The 26644-nt window shown below is 43.1% G+C and overlaps 1 protein-coding gene across 6 annotated transcripts in view; it reads right to left on the bottom strand.

Annotated features, from left to right (window-relative positions):
* LOC146784205 (zinc finger MYM-type protein 1-like) overlaps positions 1-26644 on the bottom strand; it is a 282641-nt gene that overhangs the window by 194997 nt on the left and 61000 nt on the right. For 2 of the 6 annotated variants that reach the window (XR_014970608.1, XR_014970606.1), the window contains 2 exons: positions 13069-13189; positions 7877-8029 (listed from right to left, as the gene is read on the bottom strand). The exons of 2 other annotated variants lie outside the window; for them this stretch is intronic. The gene's annotated coding sequence lies outside the window, so the exon portion shown is untranslated. Of the gene's footprint in view, positions 1-7876; positions 8030-10560; positions 10688-13068; positions 13190-25301; positions 25437-26644 lie in introns of those variants that run through there. 2 more of the 6 variants (XR_014970607.1, XR_014970609.1) reach the window with 2 other exon arrangements.

The raw sequence follows: 26644 nt of genomic DNA, 5'->3' as shown, positions 1-26644 counted from the left end.
GGGTTTGTTAAGGGCCGACATATTACGGACAACACTAGACTTTTATTCAACATCTTGTCAAAATCCTCCCGTTGTCAGCACTCACTTGCATCGATTGCCCTTGACGCCGAAAAGGCTTTTGACCGGGTTGAGTGGCGCTATCTCTTTCACACTCTTACTTGGTTTGGTTTTGGCCCTAGATTTATTTCTTTAGTTTCCCTGCTATACTCACATCCCAGAGCGGCTGTATTTGCGAATGGTCAAATTTCCTCTTATTTTGACCTTGGCAGAGGCGTTCGCCAGGGTTGCCCTTTGTCCCCCCTTCTCTTTAACCTTGCTTTAGAGCCTTTTCTGTCCAGGCTGCGTCAGAATCCTGCCATTCATGGTTTCCAGTTTGCAGACTCTCATATTAAACTCGCAGCTTATGCAGATGAGATTTTACTCTTTCTTTCCAACCCTGCAGAATCCATCCCTGCTTTTCTGAATGAAGTCAGAAATTGTTCCTCTATCTCTGGATATAAGCTTAATCATGACAAATGTGGGATCCTTCCCCTGACCAAATTTACTTTCAAACAAGAATTTAGTGACTCTCGGTTTACTTGGTGTCCTTCCCATATTAAACATCTGGGTCTATACATTACCACCTCCATTTCAGACACTGTTTCTTTATGCATGTCCAAATGCGCACAAAAGATTGCAGATCTTACTGCAAGGTGGCATCCTTTATACCTATCCTGGTGGGGCCGTCTCGATACTATTAAAATGATGATCTCTCCTATTATTCTCTATACGCTCTCCAATATTCCAGTGCCCATCCCAACGAAATTCTTTACAAAGATTAACTCAACGTTATCCTCATTTTTATGGAACTTCAAAAAACCCAGAATGTCTCTTGCCAGACTCATCCGTCCTACCTCGGAGGGTGGTGTCAACTTTCCTGACTTCCCTGCATATCAGAAGGCCTTTTTATTACGTCAAGCCTCCCTCTGGTTACAAGATCCCACTTCTCCTTGCCCTCTATGGATTAAGGTTGAACGTACTTTCCTCTCTCCGTTTTCTTTTGCAGAATATCTTGCTTTTTCCTGTAAACCCTCTTTGATCCCTACTTCTATTCACAAGTATACCCTTAAGCTTTTAGTGTCTGCTGCCCCTGGTCTCCCTACGACTGTTGCTGATTTCCTCTCTTCCACCATCTGGCATAATAAATATCTCCTAATTGGTCGTAAGCCCTTTTACTGGAAATCTTGGCGAACCCGAGGTTTGATCTGGATCTCGCAGCTCTTCTCTGGCTCCACCTTTATCTCTTTCCCTGATCTCTGTTCTTCCTTTGGCCTACCCCTATCCTTTCTCTCCAAATATCTTCTACTTAAAGCTGCTGTCCTGGAGGTTCATGAACGACTCTCGGTTTTTCCTCCTCCCCCTGTTTCACACATCTCTATTTTTCAACTTCATTCTCTCCTGCGTACTACCCCATAAGCGTCTCTTATCTATAAATACCTCCACACACATGAGTCACTTAGACCTAAATCCAAGGTTGAACTTCAGTGGGAAACTGACCTCGGAATGGATTGGCCGATATCTCTATGGGACAAAATCTGGACAAAGCTACGTAAAACGTCTAGAGCGGCTTCCTTGACACAATCCCTATTTTTTATTTACAACAGATTACTTCATACTCCTTCCACACTACACAAGCGATTTCCTACTACCCCAGACAAATGCTGGTCGTGTGATTCTCCCAATGCTACCTTACTTCACATGATATTTCTTTGTAGGCATGTGCATGCTTTTTGGTTACAGGTGTGGGCTCAAGTCAATGTTATTTTTCATACTTGTATTCCTTTCTCTCTCACTCACCTTTTCTTGGGCAGTTTATCCCCCAACTGGAATAACGTAGATATGTACGCTCGCATTGTTGATTTGTTATTGGCTGTTGCCTTTCAACAGATTACTGTTAATTGGAAAAATGCATCCAATATTTCTTTCAAAGCGTGGTGGTACAATGTCTGTCATAACCATAGACTTGATAATGCCTTTGTCTTTCCTGTTCAATTAGCAGCTAGACGTGCGGACCTATGGCTCCCCATTACGCTATATTTAGATAATTGTGTTGCTCGCTCCTCCTGTCCGTCGCCTGCTCAACAAGAAGTTCCTAAACCCCCATGATACCCTTTTCACATTCAGAATTTTCCAACATGCTGTTTTATTTTCATGCTCTTTGCAGTTAGCTATTTAGTTATGATTGATGTAATTTATTTGCTTCTTTTCAAATGCCCATGATCATTGTTTTGTTGTATACTCTCTCTTACATATTGTATTTTGCAATCCCCTTCCCCCCCTCTACCCCTTCTCTCTCTCCCCCCCTTCCTAACTAATATTCTGTATTGCATTTTCCTTTTTCATTGCCTAATAAAATTCTTTTAAACTCAAAAAAGAATGTAGAATTACCTCTGTGACCAGAGACACAGCTGCAGCACTGCCTTGAAGACTAAGAAAGAGTAATTTATGACAGGACCAGAGAAGCAGCTAGTAGCACTGCCTGGAGGACTACGAATGAGAAATTACCATTGGGAAAAGAGACACAGCTGCAGCACTGCCTAGAGGACTTAGAATGAGGAATTACTGAAGAGACCAGGGACAGGCACACAGGTGACACAGCCCAGATGTACCGAGAGAACCCTTTCAAGTGACCCTCACTGATCTCATGGGATCTTACCCTACCTACTAAGGGAAGTTCTACACCCTTTGTTTATCTGGGGGCACCGACATTTCGGGCCACTGTAGATACAACTTTCTTACTTGGGCCTGACGAAGTGCCCTGGATCTCCCCCTGAGACCACTAAAGCGCGAAACATGTTGACCAGAACATATGCCCACGAGGGACATCTAGTTACTCAGCTACCAAAGGGTCATATTACATCTTAAAGCAGCACCATACATAGGCTTTCCCGTTTTCAGTTTCTATTTTTGGTAAATTCTGGTGGGGTTTTTTCCAGTGTTTTCAAGTGCTTTCAATACCTTTAAAAAACAGTGGTTATCAGTGGTTACACATTTTCGCACAGTTAAAAACAACAAAAACAGTGTTTTTCCGGTGTTTATGGACTGTTTTCTTTTATTATTGCTTGCTTTATGCACTGATAGTGCAACGTATATAGACAGTGTACGTATAGTGCAAATGAGGTCCAAATACTTTTTTGCAAATTTAACCTATTGTAGTACAGCATATTATACTTCTTCAGTGAGTCTTTGGTCATGTGCGCTCGCTCTTTCCTTCCCATGTAAACTTGTTTCTGTGAAAGGCCCTCTCAACATTGGCACTTGAGACGGACATTGCCAAAACAGCCAGTACACAATGGCCATTGACCTAGCTTTCCATGCCAATACTGGTGCACTTGAAGATTGCGATTCTCAGGGCAGGTTCTGCAACATTTGCATTGAACTGGGTGCTTATGCCCTCAGAGTTATTAAAGTGGTCAAAAATGAAGCTGCACTTCTGAAACTATGGAAGAAATTCCCCTTTACGGAAGGGATCTAGAACTTGTACAGAGTACCACTGTGAGGTTTCATTGACTTCAAATGCCATTGCTGGTGAAGGGACATTTCTATGCATCAGTGCAAGCGATTTCTCATACATTGTAAAATAAAAGTTCTTGAATTGCTCTTCAACATTGCTTTGCTTACCAAGTGGCAAGCACTCTAACATGGAAGATGTTGCAGTGCCAGAGTCGCTAAAGGTGTCACCTAGCCTACTCTCAAGGAGATGTTTCACATCTACACCAATTATGCTGAACACTTGGCAGACAAGGGTGTTTTCAGACTCTGTTTTTTTATTATGTCCACTACAGCAATTATGTTTTCCTGTAAAAATCTAAGAATGCAGTAGAGTCTACATTTTTTCACATCACTAGCAATATGCGACCAAAGATCTTCACATTTCTCGCGTTTGCCATCATCACTCAGCAAAAATTCTGTAAACGGTCGCCACATGGATAATATAGCATTTCTGGCCCCTTGGACTGAGAAACATCATCTAAGTGACACAGTTGGGATGACTCTTTCTTTGATGTCACACAAAGCATGAAATTAGAAATATTTGAATTTTAGTTCCTGTGGATATCAAAACTGTGCACCAGAATGGACTAAAAAGTCAATAGCATTCTTCATTAACTCTGACAATTGTAAAGATGCTTGCAGCATACCATCTAACAAGTGGCCAGGATCTCTTACAAGGAAGAACTTCAGCTCAGGTATCGATTTTGAGAGGTCATCACACAAACTTTTCATATACGTAGCTGAATCACTGCAAATACAAACAATATCACTCCAATCTTTGTTGAACCTTTTTGCAGAGCATTCAAAGAGACACTGCGTTCCATGTTTTCCAAAATTCTGCTGTCATGTTTTTGCTACTATCCCAGATGCTTGGTAATGGTACTCTTTTCACATATACTTGTTACTATACCTTGCATTGAATGTTTAAAGCCTGAGGTGTTGGCAATTCACCTACTATCAATACTGACTCACTAGAAACTGGGGGCTGATGTATCAAGGGTTTTTACCCATTATCTGTGGGTAAATGTAATGAAACATATTGGGAAAGATTCCCAGCCATTTTACCTATCAGTGAATGAATCAAACACAGACAAAATATCAAATATGGTTTTGATATTTCCTGATTCTCTACAGTTTATAAAATAATTAAACAAGGCCTAAAACACGCTTCTAAACCCTGTATCTTTAGGCCAAAGACCACAACATTGAAAAAAGCAAAAAGAGGAAGAAAATATATGCGAGTGGCATCCCTAAACAACAAAACTCAAGCAGAATAATGTTAGCCCAGTCTTTCTTGCTGCTAGCTTGTATAACAAAGTTACGTTGTATTGGCCCCTTCAGGAAGAAAAAAATAACCCTTTCACTCTCCTTTTTCTTTCTTTGAATGGCATTTAGTTTGTGCAGGTGTTATTTCAGTGTTTATATGTTGTCACTGGTGAGGGCTATTTCTCTCTCAGTGGTGTTTTATCAGTTATTATAGGTTTAAACCTAAAACCGGACAGCCTAACCATACACTTTGTATTAATAATGACAGAGGAATCACCTTAATAACAATTAATCACTCTCCCTCCAGCCATTTTTTAATACACCTTCTAGGACTTCACAGCCACTTACACCCACGCACACATACGGCTTCATCAGAAGATCTCCGAAAAAGAGACCCTTTGGGGGACCCGTAGGGCACTGCAGCGCTGGCCCGACCAGGAGCAAAAGCTCAATGATGAAGCATGACATCCTTCGAGGTGTGTGAGGGCATCAAGATGAGGAGACACTGCCCCCCACAATTAAAGTAGCACACAACGAGAGTACCTCTTACTTCCCTTCTTTCTCTCTCTACTTAGGAACGGTGACTCCCTTTTGGTATGAATTTCTGACGGGACCAAAGAAGCAGCTAGCAGCCCTGATAGAGGACTAAGAATGACAAATTACCACTGAGAACAGAGACAAAGTTGCAGCACTGCCTAGAGGACTTAAATTGTGTGAATTACCAACGGGACCAGAGAAGCAACTGCGGGACTGTCCAGAGGACTTAAAATAAGAAATTACGGAAGAGACCAGAGAAGTAGCTGCAGCACTGTCTAGAGGACCTAGAATGAAAAATTACCATAGATACAAGAGAAGCAGCTAGCAACACTGTCTGGAAGACTTAGAATGAGGAACTGCCAATGGGACCACAGTAGCAGTTATCAGCACTGTCTGGAAGAGTTAGAATGAGGAATTCCCAACGGTACCACTGTAGCAGCTATAAGCACTGTCTGGAAGACTTAGAATGAGAAATTACCAGCGGGACCACAGTAGCAGCTAGCAGCACTGTCTGGAAGACTTAGAATGAGAAATTACCAACTGGACCACAGTAGTTGCTTGCAGCCCTGTCTAGAGTAATTAGAATGAGGAATTACCAATAAACGAAAGAAACAGCTAGCAGCACTGTCTAGAGAGCTTAGAATGAGGAATTAGAGATGGGACAAGTGTAGCAGCTAGCAGCACTGTCTGGAAGACTTAGAATGAGGAATTCCTGACGGGACCTGAGTAGCAGCTTGCTGCAATGTCTGGAAGACTTAGAAGGAGGAATTACCAACAGGACCAGAGTAGCAGCTAGCAGCACTTTCTAGTGGAATTCGTATGAGGAATTACCACTGGGACCAGAGAAGCAGCATTGCCTAGAGCTTTTAAAATGAGGAATTACATACGAGATCAGAAAAGCAGCTAGCAGCACTGCCTTGAAGATTAAGAATGAGGAATTTCCGACGGGACCAAAGAAACAGCTAGCAGCCCTGCTAGAGTACTAAGAATGATGAATTATCACGGAAGCCTGAGCCGCAGTAGGTCTCCGGCAGTGAACGCGCCGACACTCTGACAGGCGCTCCCTGGCCGCCAGGCGAACCCGTACTTCAAGTTCTGTCCCAAATGGGGGTACCGCAACAACGGGTCCACTTCCCTTAGGGACCCTAGAGGATTGCATGGTGATGTATTGACAATTCCTGCATCACTAAATTATGTAGTAGAGTTGACACACATTTTTTGAGCACTCTCTCACGTGGTCCTGATGAATTGCCACCGACCCGCTTGGGCATAGAGCAAGAAACATGTCGACCGTCTGATCTCCCTAGGGATCATTATAATCCCTTGGGATCACCTATTTTTACTTAGGCTGGTATACCATCAGAATAAAATGGTTCATTGTCTGGCAATACCATACCTATTTTAACTCACTACACCACCACTCACTACACTTGTTGCACTGACCCCCACGCACCCATACGGCTGTCTCTAAAAAAGATCTCCGAAAAAGAGCCCCTGCGCGGGAGCCCGTCGGGCATTGCAGCGCCGGCCCGACGAGGAGCACAGCCCTATGATGAAGCATGACACCTTGCTAGGTGTGTGAGGGCATTCTATAGAGACTAATCGCTCTCCCCCCTCCCTTTTCCTTGCTATCCTAGAGGAACTGCATCCCTTGGTTTTGTTGAATTACCACTGGGAACAGAGACACAGCTGCAGTACTGACTAAAGGACGTAAAATGTGTGAATTTCTGACAGGACCAGAGAAGCAGCTGCGGGACTGTCTAGAGGACTTAAAATAAGAAATTGCAATAGATACCAGATAAGCAGCTAGCAACATTGTCTGGAAGACTTAGAATGAGGAACTCCCAGCGGTACCACAGTAGCAGCTATCAGCACTTTTTGGAAGACTTAGAATGAGGAATTACCAACAGGACCACAGTAGCAGGTAGTAGCACTGTCTGGAAGACTTAGAATGAGGAATTACCAACAGAACCAGAGTAGCAGCTAGCAGCACTGTCTTCAGTAATTAGAATGATAAATTACCACTGGGACCAGAGAAGCAGCAAGCAGCGCTGCCTAGTGGTTCTAAAATGAGGAATTACATATGGGACCAGAGAAGCACCTAGCAGCACTGTCCAAAGAACTTAGAATGAGGAATTACTAATGGGACCAAAGAAGCAGCGAGCAGCAATGTCTAGAGGACTCAGAATGAGGAATTACCACTGGAAACAGAGAAGCAGCTAGTAATTCTGCCTACAGTACTTACAATAAGGAATTACCAACTGAATCAGAAAAGCTGCTAGCACCACTACCTAGAGGACTAAGAATGATTCATTACAACTAGGAGCAGAGAAGCAGCTTCAGCACTGTCTTAAACACAAAGAATGAGGAATTTCTGATGGGACCAGAGAAGCAGCTGCAGCCCTGCCTACAGGACTTAAAATGTGGGAATTACCAATGGGAGCAGACAAGCAGCTAGCAGTACTGTCACATTAAAACATAACCAGCCCCTCTTCCAATTTAATTGTCCCTTCAACCCTCCGTTTATCTACACTATCCATACCTTCAAAATCTGTTCTTGTTGACGTCTTCTGAGCGTGTGTATAACCATCATAATCCTCCGCCTTCTACTCAATCTGCCTTTTAAGCACATGTGCACTCTGTCGCTCTTTTTTTGCTTGATGTATCAATTACTGTCCATCAGATGAGTTGCACCCTTGGATCATTGAAAAGAATCAACAGAGATAACATCGTCACACGAGAGACAATTGAAACATCTATTTTCCTTTAAAGTGAATCTTTATGAACTGTTTTCTCTAAGTATTTCATTCTAGCGGGAATACATCGGTTATAGGGTGAGTTGGAACTTAAGGCATAAACATTTAACGTTAAGCGCAACATAGAACATGTTTTAAGCGGTTTAAAAACACAGTCTAACATGAATGTTTTTTGAATTTGTAGAGAACCCCTGATGAAGTGCCATGAAAGGCCTGAAATGCATTGGGTGATAATGATTAACTTTTCAGGATTATTTACGCACACTCCTGTCTGCAGGATAAGGCCCGTTGGCATTTCTGCTGCATTAAGGACACAGTGTATACATGAATTTGTGACAACAACATAAGTAATGAATAAGGAGAAGCTTTTGATGAAAATGGAATAAAACTTGGTGAAATTTTAACAATTTGTGGCAATTTTGTCATGCTTAATGCAACGCTGTGCGTCCGGTACTGGGGTGTAACTTCACTCCATTTCTTCATGTGTTTCACAAGTACGTGGCTCTGGGCAGACCACAATTCTGGGCTTGCACGCAAACCGGAAGAAATACAGAACAAACTATTCGACGAAAAGGATTAAATTAGTGTGCACTCTGTCACTCTTTTTTTGCTTGATGTATGAATTACCGAAGAGACCAGAGAAACAGCTGCAGAACTGTCTAGAGAACTAAGAATGAGGAATTACAGACGAGACCAGAGTAACAGCTAGCAGCACTGTCTGGATGGGACCAGACAAGCAGCTAGCAGTACTGTCTAGAGGACTTAGAATGAGAAATTATAGATGAGACCAGAGAAGTAGGTAACAGCACCGTCTAGAGGACTTAGAATGCGGAATTACCAACCGAACCAGAGTAGCAGCTGCCACCAGCTGTCTGGAATACTTCGAATGAGGAATTCCCATTGGGACCAGAGTAGCAGATAGAAGCACTGTCTGGAGGAATTAGAATGTGGAATTACCAACTGGACCAGAGTAGCAGCTAGCAGCACTGTCTAGAGGAATTAGAATGAGGAATTACAACTGGGACCAGAATAGCAGAAAGCAGCACTGCCTAAAGGTTTTAAAAGGAGGAATTACCTACGAGACCAGAGAAGTAGTTAGCAGCACTGCCTACAGCACTAAGAATGTGGACCAGTGACACAGCTGCAGCACTGCCTTGAAAACTAAGAATGAGGAATTTGTGGTGGGACCAAAGAAGCAGCTAGCAGCCATGCCTAGAGGTCTAATAATAGGGAGTTACCACTAGGAACAGAAACACAGCTGCAGCAGTGCCTAGAGGACTTAAAATGTGGGAATTACCGATGGGATCAGACAAGCAGCTAGCAGTACTGTCTAGAGGACTTAGAATGAGAAATTACAGATGAGACCAGAGAAGTAGGTAACAGCACCGTCTAGAGGACTTAGAATGAGGAATTCCTGACAGACCCAGAGTAGCAGCTGCCAGAGCTGCCTGAAAGACTTTGAATGAGGAATTCACGTTGTGACCAGAGTAGCAGATAGCAGCAATGTCTAGAAGAGTTAGAATGAGCAATTACCAATTAACAGACAAACAGTTAGCAGCACTGTCTAGAGGGCGCAGAATGAGGAATTACCAACAGGACCAAAGTAGCAGCTAGCAGCACTGTCTGGAAGACTTGGAAGGAGGAATTACAAACGGGACCAGAGCAGCAGGTAGCAGCTCTTTCTAGCGGATTTAGAATGAGGAATTACCATTGGGACCAGAATAGCAGAAAGTGGCACTGCCTAGAGGTTTTAAAATGATAAATTACATACGGGGCCAGAGAAACAGCTGCGGGACTGTCTAGAGGACTTAAAATGAGAAATTGCAATAGATACCAGATAAGCAGCTAGCAACACTGTCTGGAAGACTTAGAATGAAGAATTTCCAGCGGTACCACAGTAGCAGCTATCAGCACTGTCTGGAAGACTTGGAATGAGGAATTACCAACGGGACCACAGTAGCAGGTAGTAGCACTGTCTGGAAGACTTAGAATGAGGAATTACCAACAGAACCAGAGTAGCAGCTAGCAGCACTGTCTTGAGGAATTAGAATGATGAGTTACCACTGGGACCAGATAAGCAGCAAGTAGCGCTGCCTAGAGGTTCTAAAATGAGGAATTACATACGGGACCAGAGAAGCACCTAGCAGCACTGTCTAAAGGACTTAGAATGAGGAATTACTGATGGGACCAGAGAAGCAGCGAGCAGCAGTGTCTAGAGGACTCAGAATTTCGCGCAAAATCAAACTGCCTCCTTACATGGCAAGCATCAGCTTCTATGTCATATGTGCAGAACCTAATTTTTGGCAATTTGATATTACGCAAATTTGGGCCATGGGCATTTAAGCGATTTACATACAATGAGAACATCTGCATCTTACTTTTTTAAGACCTCTGGTTAAGGGAGTTGTCCAGAACCACAGTATGATGAGCAGACGTCGGTATTCGACCCTGGTTCTTCAGTTCTACTCTCGGCACCTCTGACCATATTCTCATTCTTGTTGCGATGCCAATGAGAACCAGAGCCACAACTAGAGTCAAATTTCAGGAGGGTAGGGGGGATAATTCTTTCAGCAATAGGCAGCAGAGATGCAGGGGCTCTAAGAAGAGGTGAGAAACAACAAAGCCTCATTAAAAAGCAATTGGTCTTTTAAAGACCTGTGAAGTACTCGGGCGCAGCTGTGTTCGCGCCCGGTAAGCTGTCTCACGAGGGGGGGTGGGGTGTCTGAAGTCCTTTGACCCTAATGGGCTTGCTCGCCTCATGAGAACCTGATACTGCACGAGCACCCCAGTGCAGAAATACACAGGCTGTTGCCAGCCAGAGCAGCACCTCAACACGCACCATCTGTTGCACGTACCCGTACTACAGGGCCTGAGCCCTGCTGCTTCATGGAGTACCGGTACTCTCCTTGCCCAAAAATAAGTTCCGGTACTCAGGGGGAGAAAACAGAGAAGTGCCGGTACTCAGTACTGGTGAGTACCGGCCCATTTAAAGCACTGGACCCTTTACATGTATGAATCTTCAGTGTGTATGAATGCATTTGTCGATGTGCTGTTTACACGTGTGAACCTTCAGTGTTTATGAATGCATGTTTGGATGTGTTGTCTACACATGAACTTGGTCGAAAGGCAGCAGAAAAGCAAGGGAGTGCTGTGCAAGGACAAAGGCAAAGCATCCGCACTATGGGAATAGAAGACGTAGCTGGCTTGTGGATTCCAACTACAACATGATGCTGTGTTTTTTAAAGAAATGAGTCAATGTTGACAGCAGCAAATAATAATTCTTAAAGCTGCCCGCTTCGCTGTTAATGATCACATTGATTGTCAAAGAGTTGTATGTGATTGTCAAAGAGTTGTTCTGGGTGTTGCTGGCAGTAAAAGACAACCAAAGTACAGTTCAGAAGGGTGGAGCAGTGTTGACCGTTTGGATTGTTGTTATGATTTACACCTTATAGCCTGTGGACTTGAAAGAAGTGTGATGCTTCACAGTGTTCACCAGTGTGCATCCAGCGTGTTTAGAAGGTGAGAGATGTTCACAATGAGCCACAAGAATCTTTGGCTTTCTGCTCAGACTGGAAGAAGGGGTCGGGCAGTGCTATTAAAAGCTAGTAGAAGCATGTTAAGCACAAATGAGGGGAGGGCCGGATGAGGGGAAGAATAAAACAAGCAGTTGCGAGGAAGGACGCCAGCAAAAAAGGGAGGGAAAGGGAGCGAGCGAGAAGGCAACAGATGGCCAGAGATGGCCTACAAAAGCACTGCTAAGAAACTCCCTTTCAAAACAAGCAGTGACGCAGGAAGGACAGCAGCAATGATGGGAGGGATGGGGAGCGAGCAAGGAGGCAACAAATAGCCATAGATGGCCAACAAAAAGGAACAATCAGTGATGTCCGCTGGGAGGGAACCAAGCACCCAAAGGTGGGACAGATGTACACTATTCACCAACCAGGACAAAGGAATTTCGAAATGCAGGCCAAACAACCAACCAAAAGAGCTGGGTGTGGCGAAAGCCGATAGACTGAATACAGCATGACTTGCAGACAGTGCATGCGCTGTCTTGGTTCAACATAAAAAAGGGCCCGCCTCCTGCAAAGTACTTTTATGCCTAAGGCTGCTATAGCATGGTCATTGCTAGACTTTGTTGTGTTAATTTTCTCAAAAGCTGTAAACTGGAGTTTGGGGGCCTTCCCAGAGTGAGGAAAAAGGCAGGTAAGCTTGCAATTTTACCTCCTCTTGTGCAGGTCCTGCCGAATTCAGCAATTTATGTATGCCCACATATTGAAACACTGATATATGTTTAAGAAACAGTTCAAATAAAGAAAAATAACAAAGTAACTTATGATTAGTATTCTTTCCCCATTTTCTTTATATTACCGGCCACCAAATAGCGTCACCTAATTCCAATCCAAGCACTCTGGGCTGTCCCCTGCACCAGCCTTAACTAACAAATGGGTTGTAGTGGGCAGGATTTGTGAGAAACTATGCGTCCATACCTACGTTTTGTTAAACGGCATCCTAGGAATGGTTATTTACAAATGTTGTCATGCCTTGGCGGAAAGGGGAAAGGTGGGGGGTTTCTGTGTGGTAGAGTCAAGGGAGAGGCAGACAGAGAAAGACTAAACAAGTCCTTTTGCCAGGATGCCTCCTACCTGAAAGAAATGTAAATGTGTGCATTTAGTTAATCTGCAAATATGAAGGCTGCTTGGAAGCCAGTATTGGCTTTAATTGATGGAGTCACTTGAAGCTTCGTGTTGACAAAAATGTATTCATTTTGAGAGGTATTCCAAGGGCTGACTGAGCTCAGGGGTGGGCGCTTTTGATGGATAGCTACAAAACAAATTACACTAAGCACAGAGAGCTTGCTTTTAGTAAAATAGATATTTTGAAAGCATTTTTTAAATCAAAAACCTTCATCTTTTTGAGCATTTTGTAGCAGCCTATCTTATACTGTGTGTAATTCTGCAAGGCTAAAACAATGACTTACATATTCACAGTGCTTTCTGTCAAAGGCTGGGACTTCATTGCTCTAAAATGTGGTAGTTACCAATCCCCACTGCACCAACCAGGATTCATTTCTGTCGTTCTCTGGTTACACACACAGACACCTGCAGGGATCACATTAAAAACTGAGAATTGTAAAGCAGTTCAGGGTGTGTGCATTATTGTATATGCAGTTATCTGCAAGTGGAAGACCAACAGAATAGTTACAGACTATTTTGTCATAATTACCCAATCTTTGACCCTGCCCCACTCACACCGACCCTGCACCAGAGCATTCAGGATCCCAGTTCCCATACTTTTGTAATGCACTTCAACCACTGTGCCTTTCGCCTTCCAGCCACACTAATCTCAGTGAACAATGCCAATGCATCTCTTGTTAAACTCATAACAGCCCCCTGTGAAAGTTGCCAGTGATTTTTAATTGCCATTAGTCTAAAAGTACAGGGGACCTGAGACAGAAAATAATGACACCGCTATCATGAGTTTCTCCACACATCCCCTCTATGGTGCTTGCCTAGAGGTGGGTGATGCCACCGAAAGCTGGAGCCAGGCTCAAGTTAGATGCCTGGCTCTGGTGCAGCTCCAGGGCCGGACTGGGGAAGCAAAAGCAGCCCTGGCACAAATGCTCAAACCAGCCCACTCCCTTCCTCTCCTGACTATCTTTCTCTCTTTACCTTCATCCATACTCTCTTTCCTACTCTCATCCCTCTCCGATTGATCTCTGTTTCTCTATCCCTCGATCCCCCCCTTTCTCTCTCTTGATATTCCCCTGTGCCTGCTGCAGTTAGTCTCCGGGAGCTGGGGTAAGTGACAAGGACATAAGCAGGGACCCATGGCTTCCATCACCGACCTCCAAAGGTTCCAGCCCTCCAGGGAAATGGGAGATGGAATAAAAGGCCAGCCCTGTTCTGCTCAGTTCGGGGACCACTTAGAACCTTGAGCCCAAAACGAGCTGAGTTTTCACAGAAGGCAATATGCTTCAGTGGCTATAGCTGTAGCTGTAGCTATAGCCACTACGTTACATGGGATGCAGGTGGGCAAGTGAGTTCAAATCCCGACCTTGGATCAGCACTCTGTTAATCTTCAAAGGGTGGGGGGAGGAGCCCTTCAATGTAGTCCGTGTCTGTTGTGAGGCTCGCACATGACTTTGGACAAGGTTCACATTATGTACAGCTGCCCAAAAATAAACTATGGCTTCTGCCGGTCACCCACGACCCAATGGCATCTTCCAGTATTTAAGGGCTAAGTATTAACCTTTGATGTCAGAAACAGATACCCATCTAGGGACAGATGTATCAAAGGGTTTTACCCATTCTGTGTCTATGGGAAAATGTGTTCATACATATGGCCCTTGGTGGCTAAATTGCACAGTGTGGACTCAGAAACCTGGGATCAATCCCAACTTCCCTACTTCGACCATATTGTGTGATCCACGCGGAGCATTTTTGCCACCTTTGCTGACACCACTGTCCATAGCGCCACAGGAAGCTAGGGCCCACATCAGATAGCAGGATAACACATGGCTGTAGCTGTATTGACAAGAGCATAGCAAACTCTCGGAGGAAGAAAAACATGGCGCCACCCGGTGATGAGTAAGGCTCATCCAAGTATTGCTAATGAAACTGAAGCCGATGTCCTCCTCCTCCAAGCAGAGGACAGACAGCAGGATAAGGTAGAAATGCACAGGGACGTACAGTCTCCGTGCTCAGCATTGTCATTGACCGTTAATAATGACCTTTCTTAACACAATTTTCAGTCTTATTATCTTCTCTCTGCCACTTGCAAGGTGGTTTCAGATCTGTGGGCGTTAAGTTAGAAACAAGAGTTCATTGCACTTCACTTAGCAAGGGTGTACAAAGCACAACATTACATTACACATATGGCTTCTATATTAATTCTTAATGTAACAGCCTACCTTCCCTCAGGAATGTATTTAGAGGTCTGTTCTAACCGTATGTCTCCTCGAGAATGCACACACCTTCAAAATGGGGTGAGAGGGCAGTTTGGGTTCACCTTCTCTCCAGCGCTCCTATCTGCTGGTGAAGATCTCCAAAATGGAGGCACCAAGAGTTGGCTGGCAGAATGTCTTTAACATAAAGACAAAACTAGATAGGCTAGAAAACTAGAACAGGGACGGAGTGGCATCCTTTCACTTGCCAAGAAGACTTTCAACCCTACAACACATGACAAACATTTAAGGCCCGATTCTCAGTTACCTACCTCGGCATCATACATACAAGTGTACCTAATTAGGGTCCCCTCGCCTTGCTGACCCTGGCAAGTGATTTTAAGGCCTGAGCAATTCTCTGTTACCTCTGCCTCTCACGCGTGATGGGCCTGACATGGAACGTGAAGTCTGAGTACTATTTAACCACTTAAGTCTGGGTCGACCTACCAGGTTAGTTTACTACTCAGTGACCCTGCCAGGTCACTCAGGCACTGAATTCCATCCAGGTCACTGAATTGTCATCGCTGCTGCACGAAATCACTATCCAAGAGAGACAGGTTTCCAGCAGTGTCATGCTATACATTAAATGCAAGCAATTTAGCAATCTAACACACATCTCTAGCATACACACCTTAGTTCAGTAATAATCAGCTGCTTCACAACTGGAACATATCTCTGGCTCTCATGCACAACCCTTAACTCTTCTACTAGGGCACTTCCCTCCACCACCCACGTACCCTTTCAACCACACACATGAGCTCTGACTTGCAATCATTCCCTGACAGGATAGCCTTGGTGCCTCGCCAGTGGCAGCTACAAGCTACACAAATACAACATAATATTGTATTGTATGCAGTATTTATAAAGCGCAACAATCACCCATAATATAACGTGCAAGTGGTGCTCTCCTGATTCTAGAGTGTGGCTCTCTGCCAGCCATGCAGGGCCCTTCCTGGCATCCTTCTGCATGGAGGACACTGCACTCCTGTGTCTGCTCCAGGCTTGGACTGGAGACGCATGAGATGCGGACATTAGAAATGGAACTGAGCTGTTCTCGGTCCAGCGTTGAATGCGGCTTGGTGAATGTGCTCTGCTCTCTTTATTTGGGCCCAAACAAAGGGCTGTGGCCTCTGCCCGTTGCAGGTGATAAGAACAGGTTAAGCATAGACGGCATAGTGAGGGGCACCCAGGAGGTAAGCCGCAGTTTCCCATTGAGAACGGGAAAAAGACGCCCACCACAGCAGTCGTTGCACATATAGACGGGACGCTTTACAGAGAAGAACACACAGCAGTAGACACGAAGAGACACTGACACTGAGGCAGCGATGCCAACACAGGGAATGGACTTCCGCCCAGGTAAAGCTACTCAAGAACGGGGGAGATGTTTTCAAGGGGGCAGTGACACCTGGAAAAAACAAGACGCATCCAAGAGAGACCAGGTATGCATACCGGGGCAAGAGACAACCGGAAAGAGAAGTCACTCTACAGTGGGAGAGGCAAACATTAGGCTGCAGAGAGACAGGCTGAAAGTCGGAGATGCCTGGTGAGAAGCAGATATAACCACAGGATGGAGACACTCCTACAGAGACGCCACGGAGAGGAGATAGGTTGCATAAGGACAATCAATAAAGAGAGAACATTGCAAGATCAACAGAGAGAAAGAGACGCCTAAAGAAATAGTGAAACACCTAGAGATGGAGAGAAACTTTGACAGAGAAAGGAGAGCAGCTTTTATAGAGGGAGTCGCCTAAAGAGGGGTAGAGGCTCCTAAAAGCGAGAAAACACCTCTAAGAGAAAATATAGAGTGCGAACCACAGAGCATGGGTGTGTCACAGAGAGGAATGGGGTTACAACTACAGAGAGAGGAAAGAAACATTTAGGATGGAGACAAACCAATTAGAAGGGGACGCATAGAGAGTGGAGAGATCTACAACAATGAGACATATTGGAGAGAGATCGTACAGAGCCAAGATCAACAGAGAAGGTAAGACACCTACGGATGGGAAATACCTTACATAGGCAAAGAGATCTTTAGAGAGAAGTTGAAATGGATATGGGGCGGGAGTAATTACCATACATCCACCCTTTACATTCGCATGAGCATTCGTTAACATGCCTTTATGCCAGGCATTTTCTTTCATAATTGAATATTTCCGTGTTATTGGTTTGGATGTGTTTTGTTTGGGCTCTTATCCTTTTTGGCCTTGTCCTTTGGGCATTACGTGTTTTCAGATTGCTGTTTCCAGCTTTCGCCGCCTCCTAACCCCGGGCGTCTACTTCCTGCCCGATGTCCCCACATGTTTCTCCATACTCGGCCCCTCTTTGTTTTCTCTTGAGTCTCAGGAGCAAGCGGTCTGCCCCCCCCCCCCGCCCCCCCCCCCCCCACACCCCACCCCATCCTCCACAAGTCTCTGCTCCATGGTTTGGTGCAGATTGGGGGTGGAATTATCAGCTTGAAATGAAAAACACTTGATTAACATACAAAGCCATTTTGATGTCAGAATACCGAGTAAAACGATAGCAATTTCCATAAGTATTCCTGTTAATTCAGCCTTCAGACATTCAGACACGCTCAGGAAAGTGACAGACGGCTCCAAGTGACATTTTCCTTAGAAACGAACGAAAAGCGTCAAATCCTAGACGTGCCAAAGAACAAGGCTTGAAAAAGCAAACAACGCCTGTACGTAAATTTAGCCAGCGGTTTATTAGCACAGTGCGTCTGGCTTCTTGGTTCACCTCTTGAACTGCACTTTCTGATTTCTGGTCTCTGCATGTCCCGAGGACTCTATCACAGACACGCTAGGGATTAGCTCTGGGTCATGGTACTCTGACTCATCTGGGTTCTCTCTTCCAGCCACACTGAGTCTGATCTCTGCAAGTCCTGGGTACTGTCTCCAGGTCACTCGATGTCTGATCACTGCAGGGTCACTGCTAATGTTCGCTTCTGGTCGCTCTGGTTTTGATCTCCTGTAGGTGCCGGTTACTCTCTACTAATCACTTTGGGTCTGGTTTCTGTGAGGCCTAAGTATTCTATTCTTGTTACTCTGGGACCAACCTACGTACAAATTGATATTCTCGCTATTATTCTGCCTCTGATCACTATAAGACTTTGAGATTATCTCCAGATCTCTCTGGACTCAGTCTCTGTTGGAGCTCAATCGCTCTTGAACATTCTGTCGAATGAATGCAGGTTCCAGATACTTTCTTCTGGTCACTCTATGTCTGATCGCTGGAGGTCTAGAGTACTCTAGCCTGATACCTGCAGGTCCCGGTACCCTCGTATGGTGCCTGCAGGTCTGACCTCTAAACATCCAGGACACTCCCTCCTGCTACTTTCCATCGCACCTCTGTAGGGTCAGTGCATTCTCTCCTAATTGAAGAGACCAGGAGGCGAAGTGTAGAAAATGGTTTATTATGAGTTCCAGCAATGAATCCCTCGACACCAACTCCAAGTGCTCATTCACCAGTCGTCACTCCAAATCCCCCATGTTCTCAGTTAGAACTTTACAACATTGACATCATCGCAAATGCTGCTTCATAATAATACATGGGATATCTTGTTATCTTAACAACAAATAATACTAATACAAAATAAGCTCATTAAAGAAAAGAAGCATTACCACAAAATGGAATTATAGGAAAACAAGAATAACCATTTTATAGTCATTCATATAATATAACAAATATCCCCATCACCACATACATATTTGTCCAATCTCTTGGGCCTTCTTATAACCCTGGTGCTGCATCTGTATTGATCCAAAGGTGGATATGACCTGATCGTTGTCATCTTGATGACTTGATTTCCCCAACCACACCTGTTTTTCTATATCATTACACTTTGTGACTTTTCTGAAATTCCACGTCTTCCCGTCTTTTAATATAAGCAAATGTTTCTTTACAGCAATCACTTTGTATGGATCTGACCACTTAGAAACTCCCTTCTTGTAGTTATACATCTGATGAACTCTCCCTGAATCATCCTTGTAGGACTAAAGATTTTCGCATATCATTTTATCATTATGTCTGCCCACATAACTTTCCTGGTGGCAATTAATCCTCTCACTGATGTCACTTTTAACAAATTCCACACAATTCGCCCTTTCTATCCATACAGGTGTAATTGAAGTGCAAGGTACCCTTCCTTTTAATAAGAAAAACAGTTATCCACCAGTCACAGTACGTAGAGTGGATCTATAACTCCACAACATGTTGCGAACTTCACACTTCAAGTCCAAATAATTGCACACAGTCAACTGGACACATTCACACAATACTCAATTAAAACGCTCAACTAAAGCATTCACATGGGAATGATAAACAACAGTGGTAATATGCTTAATACTTTCCTTTACCAGAAAAGACTGACATTTTTCTGCAACAAACTGTGGGCTATTATCTGTAATTACTGATGTAGCGCCTAAAGGTTTGGAAATGGTAGGGGTGCATTATATTCACTGTTAGTTGGCACCCGCACATAATCAATGCATATTTAAGATGTATCATGCACAATGTATTAAGCAAATGTATCAGTTATATCGTAACATAGAAGTGTTAGAAATGTGAAACTACATTGTGAATATATTCGGTGAAATGCATAACGATTAGTTCCTGTTTAATGCAATGTATTAGGCTAAGCGGGTAACCTGATTGAAGTAATTCATGTATGTCGTTTATTCATGTATGTGAAAGTAAAAGTACTAAGGCTTAGGATGTGATTTAATAGTGTGTTTAACCTGGTAGAGGCCTGAATGCACATATATCGTTAGAGAAGAGGCCTGGTATTTTCTTATGTTAGCTGAATGCGGTAGGCCGCAAGGATTTATTTCGTTAGAAGTTTTAGGCCGCAGTAAATTGTAAAAGTTAAAAGATGCGAAGTATTTCTCCATCCCATGATCTCACCGCAGGTGCAAGGACAGTTGGTTCGTTAGTAGAAAAGGTCTTTGTCTAAGAGTTGAATTATGGAGAAAGCCAGACATGGGAGTGCATTGGAATGTGCCAATCGCAACTCCTCGTGCCGACGGTGTCTGGGACTCAAGGCCAAGCTGATGGACAATGGAAGATGGACAGCACAGGACGGAAAAGTACTGGAAGAAGACCTGATCGAGGAGGTGTGCCAGAGGTCGTGTTCTATGTTTTGGGGTTTCGTATTAGGGACAGCACCCCGAGGGTTGAGCAGAACAGAGTAGCCCAGAGCAGAGAGAAGAGGTGGGCGAGGAGCTAGAAGGGAAACTCTAGATCTAACTCTCACTAAGTGAAGGCTTCTTAGGGAGTTTCACTTCTGACACCTTTCCATGATTCCTTGGGGCACAAGGGAACGCTAAGTAGGGATGTCCTCTAGCATAGAGTAGGGACAGAGATGCTTGGGTTTAATGATTCCTAATATCGACATTGGCTTGGTAGTTATCTACCTCATGCTTTTAGAATTTGTACTTTTGTTTATATTTAGTCGTATGCGGATTCTTCATAGAGTAGCATTTGTGTTAGTGCCCATTTACCTGTTGTGCCTTCTTTTGAGGTGCCTTTATCTGCAGATGTTTATGTTGATAATAAAATCCAGAGAACACTAGAGATTGGGTCTCGAGTCCTTAATTATGTCAAATTGCGAAAAGTATTCTCTGATAATTGTGGTTGCTCCCTCCACGCTATTGGGCAAGTAAAAAGGTTCAGTCGACCAGAGTGGGTTCTTGGAGACTAATGGAAACAAGAAAATTGGTCCCCAGCATTACTACTCCAGGACAACCCTCTCTTCTAATAACTTCTTCACAAAAATGTATTACATGGGATGCCCTGATATCCTTAAAGAAAGCCACTCCAGGCCATCTGGAATAATAATCCACCAATACTATAGCATACTTACCTTCAATGCCAAAACTGAAAAAAAGGACCACAAATGTCTATACCAACTTTCTTCCAAGCTCTCCTGGGAAATTGAAAAGGAACAATCGGAGTATCAATACACGTATGTGATTTGTCACTATACGCACAAACTACACAGTTCCTTATAAACCTTTCAATCTCCTCATCCATACCACGCCACCAAAAATTAACTCAGGCTCTTCTCTTCATGTTTGACATGTCACTATGCCTTTCATGCAACAACTCCAACAAACTCTGCTGCAAACTTCTAGGTGCCACCAACTTCTCCCATCTTCTCACAATGCCATCCACAACCGACAACTCAGACCACACAGCTTTGAAATCATTCAATCAAACCTCATTTACCTCACGTGTCAGCTTCAGTTGTGGCAATAACTGAATCAAAACTTTAAATTGTTCATTATCACTTAAGGCTTTCAACCAATCTTCTTCTAAAATGGCACCCCTGCACAACTGGTCAATTTCAGCCACAACCCACTCATCCTCTTCCACTAGTTCTGCAGTTTTAATAGGCAACCTCGACATGCAGTCTGCATTAACATTCTTAGCACCTGGTACATATTTAACATCAAATGCATATTCCTGTAAACCGTACAACCATTTAGCAATACGAGGTGTAACTCTACTCTCCCCTTTTGTTGAAAACATGTCCACAAATGGTTTGTGAGCAGTACATAACTCAAAGCATCTACCCCAAACAGATTTTCTAAAATGTTGTATCCCCCCACCAACAGACTAATGACTCCTTTTCTATAGCGAAGTAAGCCCTTACCACGCCCTCCAATATTTGTGATGCAAACACCACCACCCTCTCATGTCCATGTCTCACCTGCATCTAAACCGTCTCATGACCAAATGCACTGGCATCAGTCACCACAATACTTCTATCTTCTGGGTCATCTGGTATTAACGTGAGTGCCTGCACAATACATTTTTTGATATTGTTAAACGTATTCTGACATTCCACTGACCACTCAAATTTCAAACCTTTCTTCATCAATAGACGTAAAGAGTGAATCCTGTCAGAAAAGTGATCAACAAACTTGACATAATACTCAGCCAGGCCAAGAAAAGAACATAATTATTCCCTATTCTCTGGAGTTGGTGCACATTCTAATGCTTCCATCAATTTTATTTTAGGCTTCACTCCCTCACTTCAGAGAGAATTAACCAAATAATCCACCTGATCAACACCAAATTTGCATTTTTCTATACTCAGTTATTCTTGCATGTTCCAATTTAGTTAGCACCTTTTCCAATTTAGTATCATGGTTCACAAAATCGGAACCCTAAGTATGTTGTTCTGAAAAAATAAAACATTGTCTAGTCCACACAAAACTTTCTGCATTACACTATGAACTTTATGTACCTTTGGCACAGCACGTTTCTTCAAAACAATACGATGTTCCAATCTCTTTAAACAGCTCAACTTGTCATGAAATAATAAAGGAAACTTAAGTTTTCCACTTCTCTACATTTTCCTCAATAGTGAGTAGCACCTGGTCTGGATTGTTCACATCAAGCATTGTGCCCAAAGCCCGATCTCTCCAACGCAATAAGGCTGAGCCCTTATCAACTACATAGATTTTTCCCATTGCACTTCTTCCTTTGTACTGAACGTCTCCTCAAAATGACCCAGTATTGGCAGTTTGACTCCACAATAACCTTCTAGTTCTATATTTAGTGGTAGCACATCAATACCACACACATTCTTCTAAATTGTTCTCTCTATCAAAGTATAGGGCGAACATGAGTCCACTCACACAGGAACCTCCACTCCATTTATTCCTGCAAACACTTTGGATGGCGGTAAGTCTCCAATACGCTGTCTCCAAATTCAAAGTTGTCCTTTACCACCAAAACTGCAATTAAACTGCCCTCAGGAGTCACAATCATCATCACTGTCTCTCTTTCTGTCACCTTTTATCACACTGATACTTTGTTTACCCACACATTCTCTAAATTTGCATACTCTGGAAAAATACCCTAGTTTCATACATTTAAAACGTGTAGCCTTCAATGCAGGACATGACATGGATGTTGCAAAGTGCTTTGTGTTACCACACCTATAACACATTTGTTTGGCGATACTGTTCTGCACTTTTCCATCCACATTATCTCCTTTCCCACCCTAAATGTATTTTGTTTGACCACATTCACATTGTCAGAGCAGACTGAATTACTTCTATTGTTTTGTCCCTGGTTAAGTTCCTTTGCAGAACATAAAGTGTTCCGCATTCTACGGACAACCTGAATAGTCTTCTCCAATATAGGGGCTTTTAATTCTAATAACTTCTCCTGTATCTTCATGTTACACATTCTATTTATCAACTGATCCCTTTTTATTTCCTCATGCAAGTCTCTGAACGTACATGAATGTAGCTGCTAACATGCGCAACTCAGTTATATACTCAACAATGGATTCACCAGGTTTCCAAATATCACACTCCTTTTTTTAACCAAAATTCTCTTCAAAGCTTTCGTAGCACTTTCGTATTTATCCACCGACTCCTCTTCCATGTCCGAAGTATCCTCAGCATTTCTAAGTTACAAAACAGGAATCTTTAATATTTTCACAACCTAGAGCCTCCAAATAAGACTCGGATTCCTTTCAATCCTCCCAAGGCATAAGGGGATGACCCGGAGACTGACGAAACGTTGGTGGAGACACTCACTATGTTATGTGCTGTCATGCTGATATAGTGGGAACTACAACTGGATAAAAGAAATAAAATAACACAATAAAAGTGCCTTTACAATAATATAAGTAGGCACCACGGTCATCAAAATTCTTCCAAACCATATGCATAGAAAGAATGCAGCAGCAAATCACTTCACCAAAAAAAACCCTTGCTGAGAATTGTCCAATGAAATATGACCTCTACTTTTCCAGTACAAAAGCACACCTCCTTAGTCCTTTCTCACTTTAGCCAATCCAGTCAAATCTACCACAATGCCAACATGGGAGTGGTAAATAACCCACATGGACCACTCGCCTGATGTATGTCCCAATTTATGAGGACAGCAGTCTACTCCTTCGGCACGTAGAACTTCTTCACTGCGGGAGGCAGCTGAAAGCACCATGCCTGGTACTCTATCACCACAGGTAAGTCAGCACCCGCCCAGTACTGTAAACGCACTTCACAATGTCGGCAGATGACTGGCATCGTATACTGATGATTCTCTTGCACTGATGGCATACACAAACACCCACTGAGCAGTTCGCACCAACGCTAACGCTGCGCAATATGCCCCAGTAAAACCCAAACGAGTGAAAATATTCTCCAAGTAGGTCACAAAGCAAATATCTTGCTTCACACACAGTTCTCAGCACAAGTCATGAGATGCAAAGTCTGTCTGGTGTCCGTCCTTCACACCCGACCGGTAGCCTACCGATTTGCCTGGAATCGAGGCCAACTCATGGGGGCTGCCCACTCCCTTTCAAGAATGTAGGTCTCAGATCCAGTTCTCGTCACCAATTATGAAGAGACCACAAGGCAAACTGTTTATTATGAGTTCCAACAATAAACACCTCCACACCAACTCCAAGTGCTCGTTCGCCAATCGTCATTCCAACTCTACCACGTTCTCAGTTAGACCTTTGCAACATTGACATTAACGCATGTGCTGCATAACAATATATAACTTTAATCACACTGGATTCAAGCTCTTTAAAAACCACTATTCTCTCCTGGTCAGTTTGTGTCTGATATGTCCTGAATACTCTGGGTTACTTTTTTTTTTATCACTGCAGGTCCTGGTACTGTCTTCTGGTCAATCTGGATCTGAATCACCGAATGTCATGGGTACTGTTTCATAGTCATTCAAGGTCTCACCATTGTAATTAATGGGCATTCTCTTGTTCACTCAGGAAATGATCTCTACAAGACCTCAACAGCATCTCTCCTGGTCACATTGGAGCTGATTTCTGCTGTCCCTGGCATTCTCTTCTAACCACAATATATCTGATTTCCGTTGGCCCTGGGTACCTTCCTTCTTCTGGCCACACTTGGGGCCGTACTACAAGATCTTCAGATATAAGTGCATGGATTCTGGCTGGTGTCTCAACAACTATATCCGGGGATTACAAGTTATTTACCCTGGAATGATGGGTCCAATTCCATGTGTTTATCCCCTTTCTGCAGGACATAACAGGCTCAAGTTCACAAACATATATCACCTGCTTGCAGCACGTCATATTGGTAAATGTGTGGAGGTCCAATAATGTCAGTCAGTAAACATGTTTTGGCCAAAAGTATGTGCCCAAACGGTCAATGTCCTCCATCAGGATCATAAGATCCAAATACACTGTCCTACCCCTTTATTATGTCAGTTATACTGATGGAAGGACAAACTAGAAAAACATGGAACATGCAGTAGATACTCACTTGTATCTTTCTGTCCCAGGAATATCCCTGGGTATTCGGGGCCCTGTCCAGTAGGAAAGAGAAAGGGGGACATCCGCTTCTAGTCACACAGTCGTCAAGGGACTAATGTCTCTTTGCCATCGGCTCTCTCATGCTCTAGAAGATATAACATAGTATAGACATATTATAGGGGCAGGACAGTGTATGGGCATCTTAGAGCCCTGACGAAAGCCATAGACTATTTTGGGCACATACGTTTTTATGTGACTGATTCAAATTATTAGATGGAGGATCAATACAACCCAATTACCATTATATATATATATTTAGAAAAGCGATAGTATCCCTGCACCTCCACAGCAATGGCGAACAGAGACGCGGACCCAGCGAAATTAGGTTAGATGGAGTTTATTGTTCTTAAACCTCGAACCTGACGCGTTTCGGGCTACGAAAGCCCTTGCTCACAAGTCAGTTTGAAGCATGCTCATCATTATTTTTAAATACTTCACAGTGATTAGAGTGCTGACATCACATGACGTGTAAACATAGAAGACACACTGCAAAACGTAACTGTTGTCTTTAGTCTGTTTTCTAACATGGACTGCTTAAATGCTTGAATGCTTATTTTGGAGTCAATTCATTATATAACACAATCGTACAGTTATAATAATGTATATAAATAGTTCTAAAACCTATAAATTATACTAATAAATAGAGTTTTTATAAAATGTCTATATAAAAAAACCTTTTGTAATGATTGTATATATAGTGTTTTAAACCAAAGGATTTGTAAAATCAATGCAACAATTCAATTGGTTAGAACTAAGTTTCGTTTTGGATAATATCCTCATGACTCCATGTTTTACATAACTGCTTCAATGCTGTATATTTGTTGCCCATTCAATTTATCTATCAACAGATCAATCGTAGCAGTGTCACCTATACGGACAGAAAGTGCTAATAAACTGATCCAAAATGGATCATCATAAAGTGCTAGTGCAAATAGGAATGTGCAAAATACATAATCAATAATATGTGTAAGCAACCCTAAAAAACATCAAGGTAAAAGACAGTAAAAACCCACATTTAAAGAAGTTAAAATCCGGGCTAAAATCTGACTAAAACCAGTTGATGCTTCCAATAATAGATACGAAGTGGAAAAAACAATCACATTTGGCTATATTGAAAGAACTATACATTGTCTAAAAAAGAAATAAGTACCAACATTGTACACACATGGATAACTCAGTCCTTAAGTAGATAAATAAGTAAATAAGGAACTAAACAACTCATTGTGTACTTAAAATCAGTTGTCAAGACAACTGTGGCTATCATAGGACCCAATGCTAATTACGGAAAGTGGT

This window comes from Triturus cristatus, chromosome 11, assembly GCF_964204655.1.
Source record: "Triturus cristatus chromosome 11, aTriCri1.1, whole genome shotgun sequence".
In the NCBI taxonomy this organism is placed as follows: Eukaryota; Metazoa; Chordata; class Amphibia; order Caudata; family Salamandridae; genus Triturus; species Triturus cristatus.
The sequence above is the reverse complement of the archived record's forward strand: the minus strand, read 5'-3'. Positions and strand labels throughout refer to the sequence as shown.